Source organism: Ambystoma mexicanum, chromosome 10, assembly GCF_040938575.1.
Source record: "Ambystoma mexicanum isolate Mex_15411 chromosome 10, UKY_AmexF1_1, whole genome shotgun sequence".
Lineage (NCBI taxonomy): Eukaryota > Metazoa > Chordata > Amphibia > Caudata > Ambystomatidae > Ambystoma > Ambystoma mexicanum.
The window spans coordinates 866239484-866260212 of NC_090932.1; the positions used below are offsets into that span (position 1 = coordinate 866239484).

Genomic DNA, 20729 nt, shown 5'->3' on the forward strand with positions numbered 1-20729 from the left:
TTGGAATTCCAGCAAGTGCCCGTTGGCCAGGGTGTCCAGCACCCAATGGTCGGTGGAGATGGACTCCCACATGCTGACAAACTTCGTCATCCGGCCTCCCACCGGGGTGCTTCGGTGAGGGCCCGACGCCAAGGCCGGGTCGGTCTTACTTGGAGGAGGCCTTGCCGCCTTGACGACGACGGTGGGATTCCCCCTTGCTTGCCGCGACCTCTGTAGGCCTCCTGGGACGAGGAGCGGGCCGCCTGGCGGTATGTAGAAGAGCCACCGCTGGATCCCTTGGAGGCACCCTGTCTGCCTCCGGAGCTCCGAAAGGGCCGTCGTCGTTGAAGTACCCCTAAGGCCCGGGCCGTCTCGGAGTCGGTCTTGATGGCCTGGAGCGACTCGTCCACCGTCTTCCCAAAAAGGTTGTTGCCGTCGAACGGCATATCCAACACTCTGGTCTGGACGTCTTGGCGAAAGTCCGTCGCCTTGAGCCATCCTCGTCGTCGGAGGCAAACCCGGTTGCCCAGTTGGCGAAATCCGGTGTCGCAATGTCCATTGCCACCGTTATGGCGTGATCCGACGCCACCTTGCCTTCCTGCAGAATTTGTAGGGCCTCCGCCCTCTTGTCGTCCGGTAGGAAGTCGAGCAGGGGAGCTATCTTGAACCAAAGCTCCCTGTCGTAGCGGGTCACGATCGCTAAGGCACTGGCCGCCTTAATCATCGTCGCCGCCGACGAGATGACTCGTCATCCCATGGAGTCCAACTTCTTGCCCTCGCTGTCTGGCGGGGAAGTGGAAGTTGAAGCCGCCGCACCCGCTGCTTTCTTCTTGGCTGGTGCCGAGACGACAGAGTCCGGCGTGGGCTGGGCCCTGAGGCACAAGGGGGCAGCATCGGGGACTCGGTACTTCTTCTCGTACCTGTCCCTCTTGGTGGGTGTCGTGGAAGGGTTCTTGAGGATAGCCAGCCCCTCGTCCCTTTGTCGTCGAGCAACGGTACCGCGAGGACCGTCTTCCTCTTGGCCTCTCGTCGTTGGTAAAGAAACCCTTCCTTTTTCTGTTCTTCAGGGCAGAGCTGGAAGAGCTCGGATACCCTGGTTATCATGGCGTGAAAGGAGCCAATTTCGTGGGGGGGTGATGACGGGATGTCTGTTGTGTCATCGCCGCCGCCGTCGTCGTCCGTCCAAGTCGCTGTATCCGTCGCCGTATCTTCTCTAGGGTCCGGCGAGGGGGATGAGGGGTCCACAGGCCTCGCGGGCTCGAAGGGAGGAGCGGGGTGGACTCTCCTCCGCTTGTTTGGAGGGCTTCCCGACGGGCCCGGTTCTGGATCCTCCATCGGGGTCCGTGGTAATCTCGTCCTCATCTCAGTACATAAGGATTGGATTGCCAACAAAATGGCCGACGAGCTATCCTGGGGCTCGGGTAATGGCTGCGACGGACGGGATTGCCGCTCCACTGGGCCCTCTTCGTCGCCATCGTCGCTATCTTCGATCACATCAGCGGGGACCGTCCCCTGGGATCGAACCTTCTCGAACTTCTCGTTGAGGCCTATGAACCTCTCGTTGGGGCCCTTCCCGGTTTCCACCAGATCCTCCTCAGAGGCTGATTCCGAGTCTCTAATAGCCACCCCCCTCCTCTTTTTCCGCCGGGGACTTCACAGGGGTCTTAACGATGGGCTGGAAAGAGGATTCCCTCCACGGTGGTAGGGATACTCTGGGCCCAGAGGCCGTTTCCACTGGCGTAGTCTCAGCCGGCTTTGCCAGGGTCGCAGCGACCACTTCGATAGAGGCCTTTGCCGGCTGGATCAGAGCCCTCACCACCTTAGGTGCGTCCTGGGCCTTCGCCTTGGGGGGAGGGTCAGTGCCTCGCTCCCCTTCGGGTCCCTTTGAGATCGACCGGGGCCGCTCCAGCAGCTTACCCGGGTTCTCGGACTTCCTCTTCCCTGAACAAGAGCGCTGGCTCGTGGTTGAACGTGCCGGGGAAGTCGCGCCCTGCCTGGCAGCCGAAGAACCCGACCTTTTGGCGCTCCCGCTGCCCGCGGACTCGGCCTTCTGTTGGGCCCCCGTCATCGGGGCGCCCTCACAGGACTTAGAAGCCCACTCAGACTTTTTCTTCGCCTTCTCACCTGCTGTGCCCTTCTCCAGCCAGGCGGTGAGGCGGGAGCGACGATCTTGTTTGGTCCGTTCCGAAAGGTTCTTGCAGAACGCACAGTCCTTCTCCACGTGCGTCTTGTCCCCATGAAGGCAGTAGAGACATTGCGAATGCTCGTCCTCCTTGAAAACGTTTTGTAATCCGCATCCAGGGCAGCACCTGAACAGCTTGGATCCGGGCGTCGAGCTTCCCTTGTCCTGGGCCATGTCCGTTGAGGTAGGCTGCAGATCTTCCGGAATCCTCCAAGAAGTGTAAACTCGACGAAAACTTCACCCTTGAGGGGCGTAGAAGAATTCCGAAACGGGTCCCCGTTATCGGAAGTAGAAACAGTGGAGCTTGAGGCTCGATTAAACCGAAAAAATGAGAAACTCCTGAAAAAGCGCGAAAACGCAGCAAAAACTCGAGAGCTAAAGCATGAGGACTCCCAACACTTGAGCGTGCGGTAAAAATCTGAGGATGGCTGCCAGAGGAGGGGCTTAGGGAGAGGGCAGTCATTGGCTGGGGGCTGTATGACCCAGAGATCAGTAATTGGTTACTACTAAGAAAGACAGATCAGAAACGAAACTGATACTGATTTTCTTCTTTACCGAGGATTCCCAGCCTGACGACGGGGAATATTCATGAGCATGTGAATCCATGCCAGACCCCATGCTGGAGAACATGTTTATTTCAGGTGCAGAGATGAAGAGATCAGCGAATTCCCCTCCCTAACATGTTATCTCTCTTTATTTTAAGTGGAAGATCAGAAATACTCTCGAGACTAACTATGGAGGAAAGTCAGGTATGGATATTCAGCGACAGCCTAGGATCTACACCAGTTTACAAAAAGTTTCAGTCACCAAAAAAGAGGAGGAAGGCACCTGTAGTCAAGAGGACCTTATAGCAGCAGGAGGGCTCTCATTGGAGGGCGAGACTGAGGCAGAGACTACTGAGGGCAGAGAGCCTCATGGGACTTGTAGTGGGATTAAGGTTGTAGACTGTTTTGCTCATATGTTTAAAAAATAAATAAATGAAAGTTTTTTAAAAAAAAGATGGTTAGATTTGAATTGCTGTGTTTGGCAGTAATAAAAGAAGAAAGCATAATGCTCGCCTCCGTGTCTTTAATAGAATCAAGACTTCCTGCGCTGTGCGCTTTGGCAATCTTCATTGTTTGCAAATTGTTATGCTAATGGTGCAAGAGTCTGTAAAGTATACTATGGTTAAAACATAATAAACAATTATTTAGAAAAAATGAAAAACAAATAAAAGTGTCCATCTACAAACCAAACCGAACACTTAGGTCCAGCAACAACATTTGCCTTACAACAAAACAATACTCATAGCGGAAATTTGGTGGATCAGCATTACCTGCATCCCAGCAAAACTTTGGAATTCACCTGAGAAGTAAATACAAACAGACGAAGACCACCTAAAATTAAGAAAATTGCTAAAAACAAGGCTATTTAACTCACCAAGCTAAACATGAAACACTGTTAAAAGGGAACAGCCATCACAACACAAGAGAAACACCCGAAACAGCCGAAACCTAATGAACCGAAACCTGGCTACAACTAAAGAAATCACTTTAAGACAAACCACCATAAAAGAATATGAACCATGCCAGACCAACATAACCATTGCATAGAAGGGCACATACCACTAACTAATCCTAAAACTTTCCGATATCCTGCATACTCACCCTCAAACACCAAACAAAAACACATACCTCTACCACAGCAGTAAGCTAAAACCAGACAAAATGCAGACTCAGCAACACACACTAAACAAAACACGCCACAGAAATCGTAACCAATTAAGCACACACTCATACAACAAACATGACCTAACCCATACCAACTTGAAAAACAAAAACAACAGCACAAAGGGACTGGTTTTTCCAAACTGAAGTCAACAACAGCACATCAAAGCTCTCTAGCACTTTCCCTCTCTATTCCAATAACTAAAGCCGTCCCATCCCTCCTTTTTCAGATACGTCAGAGCGCCTGGAGACTATGGAAATGGCAGCAGTGCGACTTACAAATCGCAATAACATAACCTTAGACCCACACACAATAAAAAGATTATTAAACAAGCAGGTGATATCACATGACACCCCATAATAAACATAGCCACCTTCATCATAGGTTCTTAAAATGCATTCAATGACTTAAATCAACAAAGGAGGTAGGTAAAGGGATGCAGTAAAATGGAAGCAAGTCACAAGTAATATTCCCTAGCTTCAGCAGTCCAATCCCTAAATAGAGGGAGGCCTGTGTGCCCAAAAGTAACAATGCTTCTCCCCAGAACGTATCTGTAGACGGTAAGTTACTTGTGTGGGTGATTGTTCAAAAGAAGAGATGGAACAAAGTTACTTGGTAAGTAAAATGTGTTCTTATCTTTCAGGTTTTACTACTTAGGTTCGATGACCAAACAGCGGTGGAATGGAAGGAAACAGACTTGTTCTCAATGTCATCCTACGGTGAACAGGGGAAGACAAATGCTTTGTGTATTTTTCCCCCCTCACTGAATTTCCAAGATGACTGGATGGGTCGACTGTGGGGTGGAGGGGGTCGCTGGAAGTTGGAGTTCTGGCCATTTTAATTTCATTTATTGGACATTTGCAAGGCGCCTATAGAGCAGAACGTGTTTCCAGGCACCGTTGGTTCTGGTGAGAGGTGCCCAGCGGCTGCAGGTGCAAGGATTCTTCCGGTTGGGTAAAGGAGCACAGTGCAATCCTTGGCGATGAAGATATGCAGAATGCACAATGTAGCCCCCTTCAGGACACTTCACAGGAGAGGAGACAAATTCCAGCAAAGGCCACCGCACAGAGACGTCAGGCATCCTTCCAGTCGCAGTTGTAGAAGTCCTTCCAGGACCTTATCACTTGAAGCTAGGATGCTGAAATTCGTCAAGAAGGTGACTTATACCACAAGCTAGCAACGAGCAAAGGTCTGGCTCCAAACACAGAACGGTGATGGGTATAGCGAGGTAGCCCACTGGAGTACTGGATGGGTGGTCCAGGGACACTTCCGAAGGCTCAGGACAGCTGTATCTACACATGGAGATTGGTTGGTCCCCCCCATTCCAAGGGTTGGAGCACAGCAGATGGCCTTCACAGATCACGTAGCCCAACAGCGCTTCACAAGGCCAGACCTAGGAAGGGATGCTGGTACTCTTCAGGAGTCTTCTTCGGATCTTCAGTCGGCGGTTCTTCAACAAGGGTTTCTTGGCTCCAATGCTGATATGAAGAAATGGCTGCAGGGGTCGTCTTCTTATCCATAATCCGGCCTGGTAGCACGTCTAAAGCTACTAATGGTAAGGATCAGCACCATTCAATCAGCCACTAGTTGTCCAATCAGGGACAACTAATGGTTTCACTCATTCACCACACCCTGTCTGTGTCTCTGTGTGTGTCTGTGTGTGTGTGTGTGTGTGTGTGTGTGTCTCTCTCTCTCTCTCTCTCTCACACACACACACACCCTATGAAAGTTGCAGCTTTAGAAGGGTAAGTGCAGGAAGAAGGCCAAAGAATAAGCAAAAATCTGTGGGGTGTGGCCATTTTAGGGCATTAGCCATGTTCAGTAGTTGTGTCCAATGTTTCAAAGTTACAAAGATTACAAAGACAAAAAGGGAAATAGTTTCCCATTACTGATAGTCTGAAGGACTGATCAGTTTCCCCATAACGAATTAGCAAAAGGTAGGGGAAATGAAGTTGAAGGCTTTACTTCACCTCAAAAAAGTCAGAACAAGTACAAAGACAAAGCAAAATGTTTGGCGTTTCATAGAAACTATGGAGCAAAAATTGCCAAATGAGAAATCTCTCCTAACAAAAACATGGAAAATGGAGCCCTTCCGCAGTCAATGTGCTCCAATTCCTTGTTTTTATGTGGTAGATCAGAACAGATTATATTGCAACCAACAACCCTTCTGGATAAGGTAAGCTTGCAATCAAGTCTGCCTTTGTCTTACCTTCGGAAATCCAACATTCTTAAACAGTTGCTAGTCAAGCCTATATTCTTTGGATAGTAAAATAAAGAAATCCCTCTTAAAAGCAAAAAAATATATATATATATATATGCAGCCCAGCATATTTAACAGATGGAAAGGACAGAAAACTGAACTTGAATCTTCTAACATGAAAAGAAAACTATGTGGAGGAAGAACACATGTCTCATTCAAAGCACAACAGGTTGACGGAAATACTTGATAAAGATGTTTAACACTCTAAGTCTGCAATTTGGTGACTTATTAACCAGGTGTTAACACTTTAAGGAAAACCATTATTGAGTTGGAGTAACGGGACACGATTTAAAATGTCCAAATAGGGTTTCTATAGAGAAACGAGGTGCCATTCAGCAGGTATGAAGGGTTGAGGATGATGGCAATTCATTGATCTTTTTGAACATTAAAGCACAAAAAGAAATCTTGAAAACAGTAAGCTTAGGTAGCTGTGCACATTTGTAAGGCTTGGTTGTTTAACGTTACAGCATAACATTATAAAACTAAATAAAAGCAAACTAATGCAACATCAATGTCTGATCATTACAAACCATCAACACGACTTCTAATAAACCAATTCATTCAAGCTCAAGCTTTGCTTGATACTTCTTCAATACTTTCTCTAGTTTATCTTACTTCATTCATGTCTGCCAAATAGTATCAAAAGTGTTAGTACATGGCTGTCAGTTGTAAATAAGATTTTTGGTCCAATAAGTCTCCCAGATTTCTTGTATCCACTGAGCGATTATTGGTGAGGTTGATTCTATCCATGTCCTGGCCATCATTATTCTGGCAATTCCCAATATGAATGCTAGGTCTCCTACCACCCGAGACTCTGTATACCCATTTCCCCACACACACCTAATAATTACTGATGCCAAATGAGGAATATATTTACCACTTACAGAAGATGTTATTTCTAAAACATTAGCCCATAGGTGAACACGTTTTTCACAGTTAGTCTGGTTTTGGCTACAATCACCATTAGCCTCTTCCCATCAAGAGCCTTTAGCAGTAACTGCTTTGTCCAGTAGAATAGTTTTTAGGGTGAATAGTTCAAGTCTAAAGCGATCTTATATGTTGGAATTAAAATTTAGCTGGTAGAATTATAGATTATATTTTGCATGTGATATCCATAATGATCTGCTAATCAATTTAGACCAGTTTCTTAAGTTGATCTCCAAGGCATTTGTTTTTATTGTTCAATAGATCTATAGTGTAGATATTGGGACGCCATTCTTTTTAATCCACTGAGCAATGGATGTTCATTTCCTACAATCCCATTAAGTAAAACATTTTGAAAATGGTTGTGAATTTAGACATTTTAAACAAGCATTTCTGGTTGATTAAATTTGAACTGGAGATATCAGATTGACAATCTGAATGAGGGCTCCTTATGCTATTTTCCCGTCAAATCTTACATGGTCTATATCGATATATTTAAGGCCATAATGTGGTTCCCATGACCTACTTATCTTGGTTGTTTGCATGAATTTGATGATTTCCCTACAAACTTTCATCAATGTAAATAATGTCTCATTTAATTTCTTCATAAAAAGCTTGAATTCCAACACTGATTGACAAATTGGAAAGTATCTTCTTCATCTACCAATACCTTAATCACATTTTTGGGTAATCTGAGATATATTTCAACAGCTACATGCATAAACATGTGTCTTTTTGTATGCATATTTCCTAACCTGTGATACGCTTGTACCACCTATGTTAGATGTTACATTCGTCTACTAGTGAATCACAAAAGTTCAACCAAAGTTAACTTGCTATCTAAAGTACAGGAGAAAAGGTAAAGATGTCCGGTGGTGGCTTGTTGCCTAAATGGAGAGAGGTAGAGTTCCTATGGCTGGCTGCCTGCACAGAGCAGGTTCATTCACAGAGTCTAGATTCTGAAATTGAATGAATTTCAGGATTTGCACAGCATGTAGATTCAACAGTACTTACATTTGTCAGATTAAGGTTGGTTCGATATGGTAGAAGGCTCTGTGAGTGATCTAAATGTCCTAAAAGAATATTTGCTGATAAAGTGAAACATGAGTGATGTGAACGAATACCACATGAGATCGGTACCACATATCCAGTCTTAGTACCACAAATATGAAATGAGATCCAGTCTTCGCACTACAGAAAAGACTGAGGAAAAGACTGAAGCAAGATGGCTTCTGTCTATTTCTGGCAAAGTTATGGTTAATATCCCAGCACCCTGTTGCAGGCCTTAGCTGCTGCGCTATATAAAACATCTACCTACCTACCAATGTATATACAGATCTTCAAAACTGCGCGTCACTAGTGGCAGCTGTAAATATTTGCTTTTGCTTAGTGTTTTGTGGTTGAATGCAAATCTGCAACTTAACTGTTTATGAGATCGTAAAAATATGGATAGAAACAATACCAATTGCAAATGAGATTTAATATCACACATGACCTGTTTCACTACCGACTGTCAATCATTGGTTACACCGGAAAACAAAAATATATTCCCTCATTTGGATACACTTCACAACTGCAAAGTTTGCAGGATATCAAAAGATGGTGATGTACTTCGAATAGTGCAAAGGTACTTTACAATTGACATGCTTTCACTGAAAAAAAAAATCTATTTAAACTAGAGTAATACTTTTTCATTCACCTTCTGTCTAACATCTGCTACCAGTTCACACTATACAATTATGAATCTACTACCCTGAAAGAAACCACTTGATACAATGTGCCTGAAATGGGTCTACTCATAAGACCACATTATTATAGAGTTCATACATAGGTGTCTTGTACAGCACTTAATATTGCTTTCAGCCTGCCTCAAAGAACTAAGGGGGTGAGGAGAAGACAGGGAGGGCTGCCCGGTGCAAGCACCTGCTTTTCTCTAAGCGAATGGAGCTCCTGAAAGAACAAAAAGGCAGCAGGGCTTGAGGAAGATTACCTTCTCTGAGATTCTAAGGGTCAGGGTGTGATACTCTGACCCAGGGCATATACTGCCCACATGGCTGCACTTTAACCACTAGTTTGGAAGGCGGGTTAGATATGATAAAGGCGATAATGTTGAATGGTAAAAGTCATAACTGTTTTTATGTGGCCGATGAAGGAAAAAGAAAAATACCACAGAATCATGTTCGTGATGAAGCCCTCAACTTATTACATCTAGAATTTCATGTTTGGCTGTTTTCACACGTAGAAGCTGGTGGCATGAAAGTAGATGGCATTGTTAAAAGCTATGCTGCTCATTTATTTGCTTCAGATACATTTCTTATTCACGGTTGATGCTTGCTTTAGTTTGAGTCTGAAGTTTAGTTCTACGAGGTATTTTGTTACACCTTACAAGTTCAACAAGTTTGTATTGACTGATCGTTGCACTGTCTGGTAGACTGTGGATGATCAAGAATCGATGAGGTTGTTATTCATGAATAATAGATCCCTGGGTTTACTCGATGCAGCTTCCTATAGGTTTCCTACTTTACCAGTACCATTAAAAGGAATAAAGTCATAGTTACCAAGTGACCCCATATTTTGGCGCAAAATGGAACTGTACAAAAAATGTCAATAGGAAGCGGGCCAAACTAGTCGACACACTAATCTAGAATTTTCTTTTCATTCTTTTTCACACTCTAAACCAGCAAAGGCAGCAACCAGGGAGAAGGTTAGGGCCTGTAGAGAGCCTCAGAAGGGTACAGTACCGGCCCAAGGGCAGTGTAGCTGAATCTGGGTCAGTAAAAAGGGTCGAGGATCTCAGGGCCGAGAAAGACACAGACCACGGGACAGCTGCCCAGCGGACCTGGGCCATCACCCATGATCTGCTTCTTTCACAATGCCCTAGTACAATGGATACCTCCATTTTTGACTATGACCCAACTGACAACGGAGACCCAGAAGGAGAGATACCGGGATAATTCCTGGTGTGGGAAGCGAAAGTAGACAATATTGTTAGGGTCCTAAAAGGAGACATTCAGATCCTGACTGAGCATAGGAATAATGAATGACCTTACAATACTATATAAGTGTGTTGGCATTATAGCGAATCTGACATCTGCTCTGGCAGATCGCCATCTTGCTGCTCGAGGAAGGAAGAACGAGACATAATTTTCCACGCATAGGGATGTTTCTGCCCAAACAGATATCGATCTAAAGGGGACGTGCTCAGAGGCAGCATCAAGTGGGTTTAAATAACATGGAAGGGTAAGCCCAAAGTAGATAATAAATAGTTGCACAAATATGATGCCGGCCCGACTTGGTCCAACCCATAAGGCGATCCAAAGGCAAGCTCTACAAAGCACAGAGGATGCCTCTAAAGCGTCAGAGGGAAAGGGTCTGAGAGAGACGGTATGCGAAGTGACAGACCCCTAAAGGAAGACGGCGGTGACCCTCCTCAGATGGACTGAAGCGGTACACCCCGTTTCAGCGCTGCCGCTTCGGCGCGGGCCGATTCGCCGCGGCCAGTTCGGCGATAGGATGTTTCAGCGCTGGGATGTTTTGGCGCGCCGCACACCAGTGCACATCGCCTGCTGTTTAGGGAAGCGTTCAGTGCAGTGCACTAAAAGTGCGACTTTCAACTTCATCCCACACTGTTTTAAAATTAAACTGTTCTAGAGCGGTTTCATTTTAAAATAGTGTGGGATGAAGTTGAAACTCGCACTTTCAGTGCATTGCACTGAACGTTTCCCTAAACAGCAGGTGATGTGCACTGGTGTGCGTCGCACAGGGCAGTTTGGATCTGCCGGGCTCACGAGGGTGGGGGCTGTGCTGCTCGGAGCAGACTGCTCCGAGCAGCACAGCCCCCACCTTCGCGGGCCGGGTTGTGTAGTCTGCGTGGCTGTGGTGCCTGCATGAAGAACTCGCAGGACATTTATGTGCGGCCAGTTCGGCGCGGGCTGCAGCGCCGAACCGGCTCCTGCTGAACCGGCCACGCCAAACCGGCTCCTGTGCCGAACCGGACATTCTGGAGATATAAAAGCTTAACGCTCGCCTAGCGCCCAGCCTATGAAGTCTTTCCTCTTCCTTACCAGGATGAGGTGGAGGATAGAAGGAAAACAGAACAATTTTCTGACTTAAATAAAAGTCGGAAACTACCTTTGGCAAGAAGGAGGGTTTTACCCTTAAAACAACCCTATCCTTGTGGAATATGGTAAAGGGTGGCTTGGATGAAAGTGTCTGAAATTCGCTCACTAGACGGGCTGATGTTAGAGCTACCAATAGTATTATCTTAAGGTCAACAACCTTAAAGGACATGTGTGCAAAAGTTCAAATGGAGCACACATTAGGAATTTAAAAACCAGGTTAGGTCCCAAACCGGAACCTGTAGAGGAGATGGAGGGAACAAATTAGCGAGTCCTTTTAGAAATTGAGTCACCAGTGGGATCTTGAAATAAGAACATTCTTCCGACGAGTGCTTAAATATTGACAGCGCTGCCAAGTAGTCCTTAATGGTGCCAACCTGAAGACCCTTATTTGCTAATGAAAGCAAAAAGGATAAACATCTGGAGTTTTACACTGAAAAGAATCAAGTTTTTTTTTCTCTGCACCAGTTGCAAAACTAATTCCAAAGGCACAGATTTTGTTTCTGGTCTCCTGGCCAAAAGAAACACCTCCATTATGTCATCCGGGAGGTCCCAATACTTGTATCTCAGACTTTCAGAAACCAAGCGTGAAGATCGAGAGTCATAACCTCTTGATGGAGAACCCAACCCTCCTCTCGCGAAAAAAGGTCCTCTCTTTGTGGAAGATGCATCACAGGACAGATGGACATGTCCAGAAGATCCGGGTACCACGTTCTCCTGGCCCAATCCGGGACAATTAGGATCATGTGTTTCCTGAATCTTCTCAACCTCCTGATCACATGAGGAATGACGGGGACTGGAGGAAAAGAGTACAGAAGTGGAAACTCCCAGTCCACCACGAACACGTCTCCTAGAACTATTCTCAGGGGAAATTCCCTTGAACAGTACTGCTCGCACTTTCGGTTGAGACCGGTCACAAACAGATCCACCCAAGGGGTTCCCCAAAAGGGGAAGATCTCTTGAAGGACTTCATGAGCTGGTTCCCACTCGTGGGAGACTCAGCTGTGCCTGCTAAGAGTGTCTGCCGATCTGTTCTCCTCCCCGGCTAGGTGAGCTGCTGATATGGAGATTCCTTCTTGAATTGCCCAATACCAGAGCTGCAATACCTCTCTGCACCGTGGTAGTGACCCTACACCACCTCTCTTGTTGAGGTAGTACATGGCCACTGTGCTGTCTGTCATTATCTGGACATTCTTAACCTATACCGAGGGAAAAAAGGCCTTCATCGCTAGTCTGACTGCCCTCAGCTCCAAAAGATTGATTTGTAGTTTGGACACCGATGGAGACCAACGACCGCTGACAGATCGTTGGCGTGGGCTCCCCACCCTGCGAGTGAGGTGCCGTCACTACTGTAATCTCCAGCCACGGTTGCCAAAAAGGTTCTCCCTTCAGAATGTTTTCCTCGCAGGTCCACCACAGAAGATTCTGCGTGAGTGTGGCTGGAATCTGAAGCCGGTCCGACATCTTTCCTGAGAATTGGGACCATTGTGTTCTGAGAGCTCATTGAAGGGATCTCATTCTCAGGCGGGCCTCTGGCACCAGAAAAATGCAGGATGCCGTGAGGCTGAACAACCTCAAAAAACCGAAAGCCGAAAGACTTTGGGCTCTCTGAAATTTGGTTACCACCTATAAAAATGTCTTGAGCCCTCACCTCGGGTGGAAAGCTCTTTCCCGAGGATGTATCTATTACAGTTCTGATGTACTGGAGCTTTTTGGAAGGTGTCATATGGGACTTCTTGTAATTGAGGGAGAAGCCCAGTCTGTGAAGAGAGTGGCAGGTAATGTTGAGATGATCCCGGGCTTGTTTGGGAGAACGTGCCATGATCAGCCAATCGTCCAGGTAGGGGTAGACGTGAATCCCCCCAGTCCTGAGATTCGCTGGCACCACCGCCATCAGTTTGTTGAAAACCCTTGGGGCCGAATGATAATGCGAGCTGCCAACCACAAACCTCAGGTATTTTCTGTGCTTGAGATGGCTTGGCACATGAAAATAAGCATCGTGAAGGTCCAATGACACCAGCCTGAGAAAGAGCGACCATCTTGAACTTGTCTTTCCTGAGGAACTTGTTCAAGTATCTCAATTCCAAGATGGGTCAAAGTCCTCCGTCCTTTTTGGGGATAAAAAAATGGGGAATACCAACCCTTGTTCCTCTCCGCTACAGGCACCTGTTCTATAGCGCCTTTCTCTAGGAGGGTTAACATTTCCTGCACAAGGAGCGGATTCGGAATCCTCAAAGAGTGTTTCCCCGGTGGATTGTTCTGAGGCTTCTTTATAAAAGGGAGGCAGTAACCATGGGTTGTTTCCAGAGCCCAAGCATCTGAAGTAATTTCTCGTCGTTCTTCAAGATGCTGAGACAGTCTGCACCCACACTGTGAGCTGTGATTGAAGCTCAGAGTGGTTTTGTAGCGGCTGTCGCAGAGGCCGATGGTAAAGAGGCTGCTGCTTGAGCTGAGTTGGCACCTCGTCCACCACGAGGACATTTCCTTTGGCCTCTTTGACTGGCCATTCCTCTTGCCCTTCTAAGTGAGGAGTAGCAGAAAGATCTACCCCTCCAAGGTTGTCCACTAGGACGAAAAGGCTGAGGTTGCCCAACAGCAGTGCCTAAAGATTTGGCAGCCGCCTTTGAGGTCTACAACTTCTCAAGGCTCTCGTCAGTCTTGCTGCCAAAAAGATGAGACCCGTCAAATGGCATGTTGCGAAACTCTAGCCTGCACATCAGGTGCACATTGCTGATTTTCTCAAACACGCAAATCTGAGCATCACAGTGCTGGTAGCCATGGAGCTGCTGATGCTATCCACAGAATCCAATCCAGATTGAAGGGACTCAAAAATGGCTTCTTTGCCTTTCTCAACAATAGCTAGAAAGCCGTCCCTTTCAACGCCTTTGGGAATATGCTCTGCCGCTATATAAATTCACTCCCATTGAGTATCCAAAAAGTTTGCATGGGCACAGGTGAAGTTGGCAGATTTTTATGCCATGCTCCCTGCGGAAAATACCTTTCTCGCACAGCCATCTATGCGCTTGTCGGTAGGGTACACTGCTTTTTCTGAGGTAGGCGTACCTGCCTGGACCACCGGACTCTCCGGAGTGGGGTGCTTTGACAGGTAGCCGGGTCGCTACTGGAGGGACTTTTTTTTGGGTGAGATTCTTGTCAACTGTTGGATAAATTTCCTGAGTCTCCCAATTCCTGGCCACCCTTTTTTGAAGTGCCACATGGAAAGGTAAAACTAACAGTAGGCGGACCCTTGTCAAGAATGTCAGTTAGATCATCTTGGTCATAGGGGGCTGGAGGCCTAGACCAACCCAAGTACGTGACAACTTTAGACATGAGCTGCCTGTAAGAAGAGTCAGCATGCTTCCCTGGTTCTGGTTTTCCGAAGTCCAGCTCTGTAGAGGGGTCAATTCTATTGTGCAGATTATCATAGATCCTGCATTCTGCTTTCCTCCGAGATGAGGCATTCAGGCACATTAGGTGTACCGTACTGAAGTCCAAAAGGGGTATCCTCCTCATCTGAATGCTATTCCTCCTCAAAAATGGAAGTTAGAGACTTGAAAAGGTCCTTTTTTGGGAGAGGAGTGTATATTTTTTCTGGTCTTGAAACCAGAGGCTTCGGCGTTGTTGAAGTCGTCGACGTTTTCTTAGACAGTGCATTTTTAGGAAGGTCACTTGGTTCAGCTGGCAAAATTGGCATGCTGGCATCAACGGTTTTTGCGTTGATGTCGACACTGGCATTGATGGTTTAATCAGGGTCAAGGGCCTAATGGGCGTCACAGGCACCAACAGCGTCAAAGTTGTCGAATAAGTCAACAACCTCGACCTCTTCCCATGCCTCGAATGATCCTTCGATTTTTCAGATCGAGGCCTCGAGGGCACTCGATGCGGATCAGGCCTTTTACTTGTGCTCGAGGGCGTGCAAATTTTAGGCTGAGACCTCTCCTTTCCGGCTTCCTTAGAAGGCTCGGTCGGAGCATGACTTTGTTTTTCAAAGATTTTCACACGGAAAGCTTCCCATTCTGCAGGTGTTGACTGTTTGGACAGGCAAGCAACCCTCTCATGGGAACCGCAGACAAAGACGTTGACGAAGGCGACCTGCGGTGCCTTCTCTTCGAAGAAGAGTGGCGAGAACCACTCTTTGACCTAGAACGCCTAACCACCTTCCTCTGAGGGGAGTCGCCTCTCAACTCATCGGTCGACGGCCCAGTAGGTCGGGCTTATGGGACTTGGAAACTTTTCCTACCTTAAGCTTCCTTTTTCGTTCCCTGAAGGCTTTTCCCATCATGGACTGGCACTTGGAACAAGCATTCTTATTGTGGTCCTCTCCGAGGCACCACAGGCAGATTCGATGTGGGTCGGGTAAGGACATCTTCGAACCTCAATCTCTACATTTCTTGAAACTGGACTTAGGTGTTGACAGTGTAGATGAAGAAGACCTATTTGTCGAGTTGTTCGAAAACAATCGAGTGATAAACTCACAAATATGAGGCGTGCCGAATTTCTCACGAAGCAAACTCATTTGTGGAATAACGCAACTGAGGCCAACGGGCGCCGTGAATGCTACATATACCCTCTGATGATGTCACCCTCGACAGAGGCATTCGAGGGACATCGTCTCAACACCATCGACGCACGGCGCCCTCTGCCAAATTTATTTTGCTGAAGCTAGACATTACATGTCAAAGATGAGGAATACTTTGGAGGACACAATCCATTCGAAATGTACATTTGAGTGTAGGGATAGGAAATCAAACATTGACTATGCTATCGTGGAAGCCTTCTCCTTTAATAAAGTGAAATCATTTGAAATCCTAGAAAGGATGGAGAGTGATCACAAACCTAAGGTGGTTTTGTGGCAAAGAAACAATATTAAGTAGACATGTTCACTGCAACTGCCAGGACTAGTTACAATCGAAAATATAAGGAAAGTTGGGAAGGATGAGTTGGATCTCCTTATACAGGGACCTGAGGTGCAAAGGTTAAGAACGATCATGTATAATGAGAATGATTAAAGAAGGATCATTCAACACTAAGAAGGACTTTCAAAGTTTATAAAGGATAAACTAGTGACACCCCCGGCAAAGGAGTATAGCAGGGGAAGTAGAACGGCAGGGGATGCCATATGGTTTGACGCAGAGTGCAGATATGCAAAATGGAGATTGAATCGGGGTGTAAGGGGAGGCACTATCCAGGCCACGACTCTCCATGAAGAAAAATGTGCCTATTAAAGCTGTTAAAAATTTACCTTTACTCAAGAGGAAATCAGGGTGTACATTTCCCAACTAAAAATAGGTAAAGCTGAAGGTCCCGATGGGCTAAGACCAGAAATATGTCTATGGAGGGCAGAGTGGTGGGTGCCTGTTTTGACACAGGTTTTTAATGCAATAGTGGCCACACGGAAATGCCCAAGCTCGTACAACAGGATCTTTTAGTACCAATTTTCAAAAAGGGTAAAATAACGTAACCCCACTGTTTCCGACCAAAGTCCCTTTTCGACATCTCAAGTAAAATCTTCACAAGATGTCTGACAGCTCGGTTATTGACGTGGGCAACAGAGAATGAGAAACCACCAGATAATCAAGCGGGGCTCAGGAAAGGATACTCAGCACTGGACCAATGCATTGCTCTACAAACCATTATTGAAAAATATACAAAGGTTGGAGAGGGAAAAGTTTACGTAGCATTCCTAGATTTAGACAAAGCGTTGGATTCAGTTGACAGGAATCTTCTCTGGGGAAAGCTGGCCAAAAAAGGGGTGCCGGCAGGTCAGCTACAGATAAAACAGATAGCATATGGCGATAACTCAGCAGTAATCCAGTGTGCACGGGGGGGGGAAGGGGAGGACAAGTACTGAAGGGATATTATGGGGATATTATCACAAACACCTGGCCCCTCTTTGATTCTCCCTCTTTCTATTTGGTTTTAATCCACACAAGTCTCCCGCTAAAGTAATGCCAGCAAAATTAAATGGAGTCTTTTATAATGCTCTGCTCTATGCTTATGATACAGCACTGATAGACCTCACAGAAGGAGGGCTGCAGCCGAGTCTGCAGAATGCAGATAATTTTCTAAAGAAGCCGACACTGAACTTATGCAAAACAAAGATTGTAGTGTTTGGCAGAGGTAAATTGCAGGGAAAGTGGTGTATTAATCAAGAAAGAATAGAGGTTGTGCCATCATATAGATACCTTGGGGTTGTCTTCACGAAGGAAGGACAATGGTACGCCCATGTAAATCAGGCAGCTAAGCTTATGGAAGTAAGCCTAAAAGGGCTCCAAAGGTTCTATTATTTATGCGGGGGAAAAGGTTGGATAAGTGTTTAGAAGTGCTGACCCTCAAGACAAAATATGGCTACGCTATATGGATATGAGTTGTGGGGTTATTCCCTTGTACAAAATTGGGTGTGACGCAGAATGTTTTCCAAAGGATACTGGTAGGGCTTTCCTCAGCAACCCCTGGGGATTCACTGCAACGCAAGCTGGGGCTTCCTAGTATGGGACAACATACGATTTGTCCAGTTCTTCCAGAAAATATATGATGCTATTATGATCCCCAACGTAAAGAGTGCCTTAATCTTAAGCTGTAAAGGGCAAATATCAATGGCTCTCTGAGGGGACGGGTATGTTGGAAAAAATGGGGGCTGTGTAATATAGAGCATTTACACATATTGAAGAAAGGGCAAAGGAGAAGGCTGGCTTCAGAATATGCTGATAAGGAGGAATGGGATCAAACTCAGGGGCATATGTTAAGGCTCCCAACAATGAAAGGGTATAGGGAGAGCTGTGCTGTAAGGACCCCCCGAAATTGTATTACAAAGGCGAAATCTCACAAGTGCAGGAGAATTATTTTAATGATCAGGTTAAAGGTCTTACCAGTGCGCACCAGGACCACATGGTTAGGTGTGGAGAGGAAATGTCCATATTGGATGGGAATGCTCAGAACCCTTTTATATTTCTTGTTGGTATGCATAGATAATATCGGACCAATAAGAAAAGGGTTAAGACCAAATAAAAATAAAGTAATGTCAAAAACTGTGCAGACGTCATAATTTTAATAATGTACTCGACAGATGAGAATTTTAATTTTGATATTGTATATTATGTGAAAGAATATTTGGGGGGCGGATGTGAATTTTCTGATAGGACAGTATGTATAAGTAATTTTATAGCATGTATTTATTTGTTGTTTTGCGACTGATGTTTGTTAGGGAGAATTCTCTGTTTAGGCTGAATTTCCTAACCTAGTGAGTCCCCCAGCAGCTTTGCTGGATTTTTGGGTTTTATTTCTTTCTCCTGCCAAGAGTGAGACTCTTTTACCCTCACTCTTGGACATGATTTGGGAGTGTTTCTTTGAATCTAGATGTGTTTAATGGGCCATGGGGTCTTTTACTCCATAGGGCTTCATGTGTTTTTTTGATGTGTGTTACACAGCACCCTCAGTGCAGTGACACAGGGGTGTCAGTGACCCCCCAGTATAGACTCCATACCCTGGGACTGACTACTGTCTCCCAGGGCATGTAAAGTCACCATTGACTTTACTAGTCTTAAATTCTGAACAGAACCAGTACAAACCATCATATTGTGGACGTACTGGCTGGGGCAATTAGATTGCCCCAGGGTCTGTTAGTCGAGGGGGCACGTCTCCGTCCCCCCTGATCGAGTTTTGGCTGGTGGCAGTGGATACTACTTTTTATATTCAACCGCGAATATTTTCCTATGGGATTTCCCATTGTTTTAGGCTACTATCTTTATTTAATTATTTAAGGTAGCCTCGAACATACCGCCTGTTTGTTTAATTATTAATTCTCCGGTTGGTATTTTTTGCCAAAACTTGATTCTAAAATGGCGTTTGTGTTCTCTTCTGTGACTCCAACCCAAGTCGAGCCCTTTGTTCCACTTTTTGGCGGGCTTCTCCACAGAAGCCCTCCAAAGTGGTGCCACTCTATCTGGGGTACTTAGGAGGGGTGGAGGGGGACTTAGGCACCCTGGACTGAGTTGCCTAGGCAACTCAAGTCTCACTCCGTCCTGATTGGCCCAAGTGGTGAGCCGGCTCACCACTTAGCATGTTTGAGTGACAGCTAGGCTGAGTGAATGGGGGTTTTCTGCATAAAAGCAGGGCTTTGGGGACTGGAACTTCAGAAGTCGCCACAGGACCTAAGAATCAGACGAGGGAGAAGCTGAGCCGACCTGCCACGACACCACCACCGGTGGAGCCCTGCTGGACCGTCTCACCACTTTTTCGCAACGACAGAGGAGATCTCCCGCCGGAGAGTCTTCTTCCTTTGACTGGTGGGGATAACCAGTTTCACCGTCTTTTCGCCTTCCCGACGTACCTCGTGGCCGCCTTGCCTGTGCCAAGCACCCCGGCAAACGGGATACCACGTTTTACCACGACCGCGAAACAAAGGTACCACCTTTAATCGGAAAACTCTGCGGCTGGTTTCTTCCCTGGTAGTGCAACGACCTTCATCTTTCCTCCAAGTCGAGATCTTCTCTTCCCCTGGACGACGACGCGACTTGCACCCACGGCCAGGAACAACTGCCACCGCTGGAGGATCCTTCCCACTTAAGGTACCGTGTCCCGCCTGGCTTCCCTTGCTACCGACTGTACGGGGTAGATTTAGCCCCCGGCTTTTGAACCTGGGTTAGCCTGGGACAACCTGGCTAAACTTTCCTATGCCTCTCTAAACTCTTTTTGAACTCTCTGCAAGACTTTCTAAGCCTAGAGTAACTGTGTGATCTTGGGCGCATTTGTGCTCTGCTCTCTCTAAGAGTGGGCCCAGCCTGTGGACTTTGGCTCACCAGTGACTTTTGCTCTTCTGCCTTGCTAACAGTGTTCCTGAACCTTAGAGTGGTGTACCTTTCCATATTCTGTCTTTTTCCCTCCCTTTCTCACAAACTTATTGAAGTGCCATCTAGTTAAGCACTCACCTCTGTATGAAAATAAGTGGTGTTTTACTGTGACTTATCTGATAAGGAAAAAGGGGTGTATATATCACAATAGTAACTGTGTTTAGAATATTTTACAACAAGAGTGCTGGAGTGTTTCAAACAGTGTGTTTTTAAATAAATAATTATATACTTTGATACCAAAGCTCTGGTCAGTGTTTGCTTGTATTGTTGTATCTGAGTGCCTATTGTGTATACTTTGCATACTGCCTAACTCTTCTTGAGGGAAGTCTGACTGCTCAGCCACAGCTACCAGGTAAATCTGGGTGGTACAGACTGCTACCAAGTGGGTTTACCGACAACACCTGTAGTCTTAAATCTTTTGCAGTGGTCCCTAAGGGAACTGCACAGGTTTTTGCCTAACAATGTTAATGGCATATACCGAATAAACATTGATTGACTGACTCAGCAGCTTTCATCAACACAAGCTCAGATAAAATTGTTTACTTATGGTACCAAGAACCAATGCGTTGTCAGAAAATACATTGTGTACCAAGAGTAAAGCGGCAGGTGATACATTAGTAAGGTGTTCAGGTAGATGGGTTGCAATCTCCAATGCTGAATAACTCAGATGGAGGACTTAAAGGGCAAATAGAAGTGCCAGGTAAAAGGGA

The 20729-nt window shown here is 46.1% G+C and overlaps 1 protein-coding gene across 2 annotated transcripts in view; it reads right to left on the minus strand.

Moving 5' to 3' along the window:
* The window catches only part of ATP13A3 (ATPase 13A3), a 1430808-nt gene that overhangs the window by 302570 nt on the left and 1107509 nt on the right, over window positions 1-20729 (minus strand). The window lies entirely within an intron of this gene.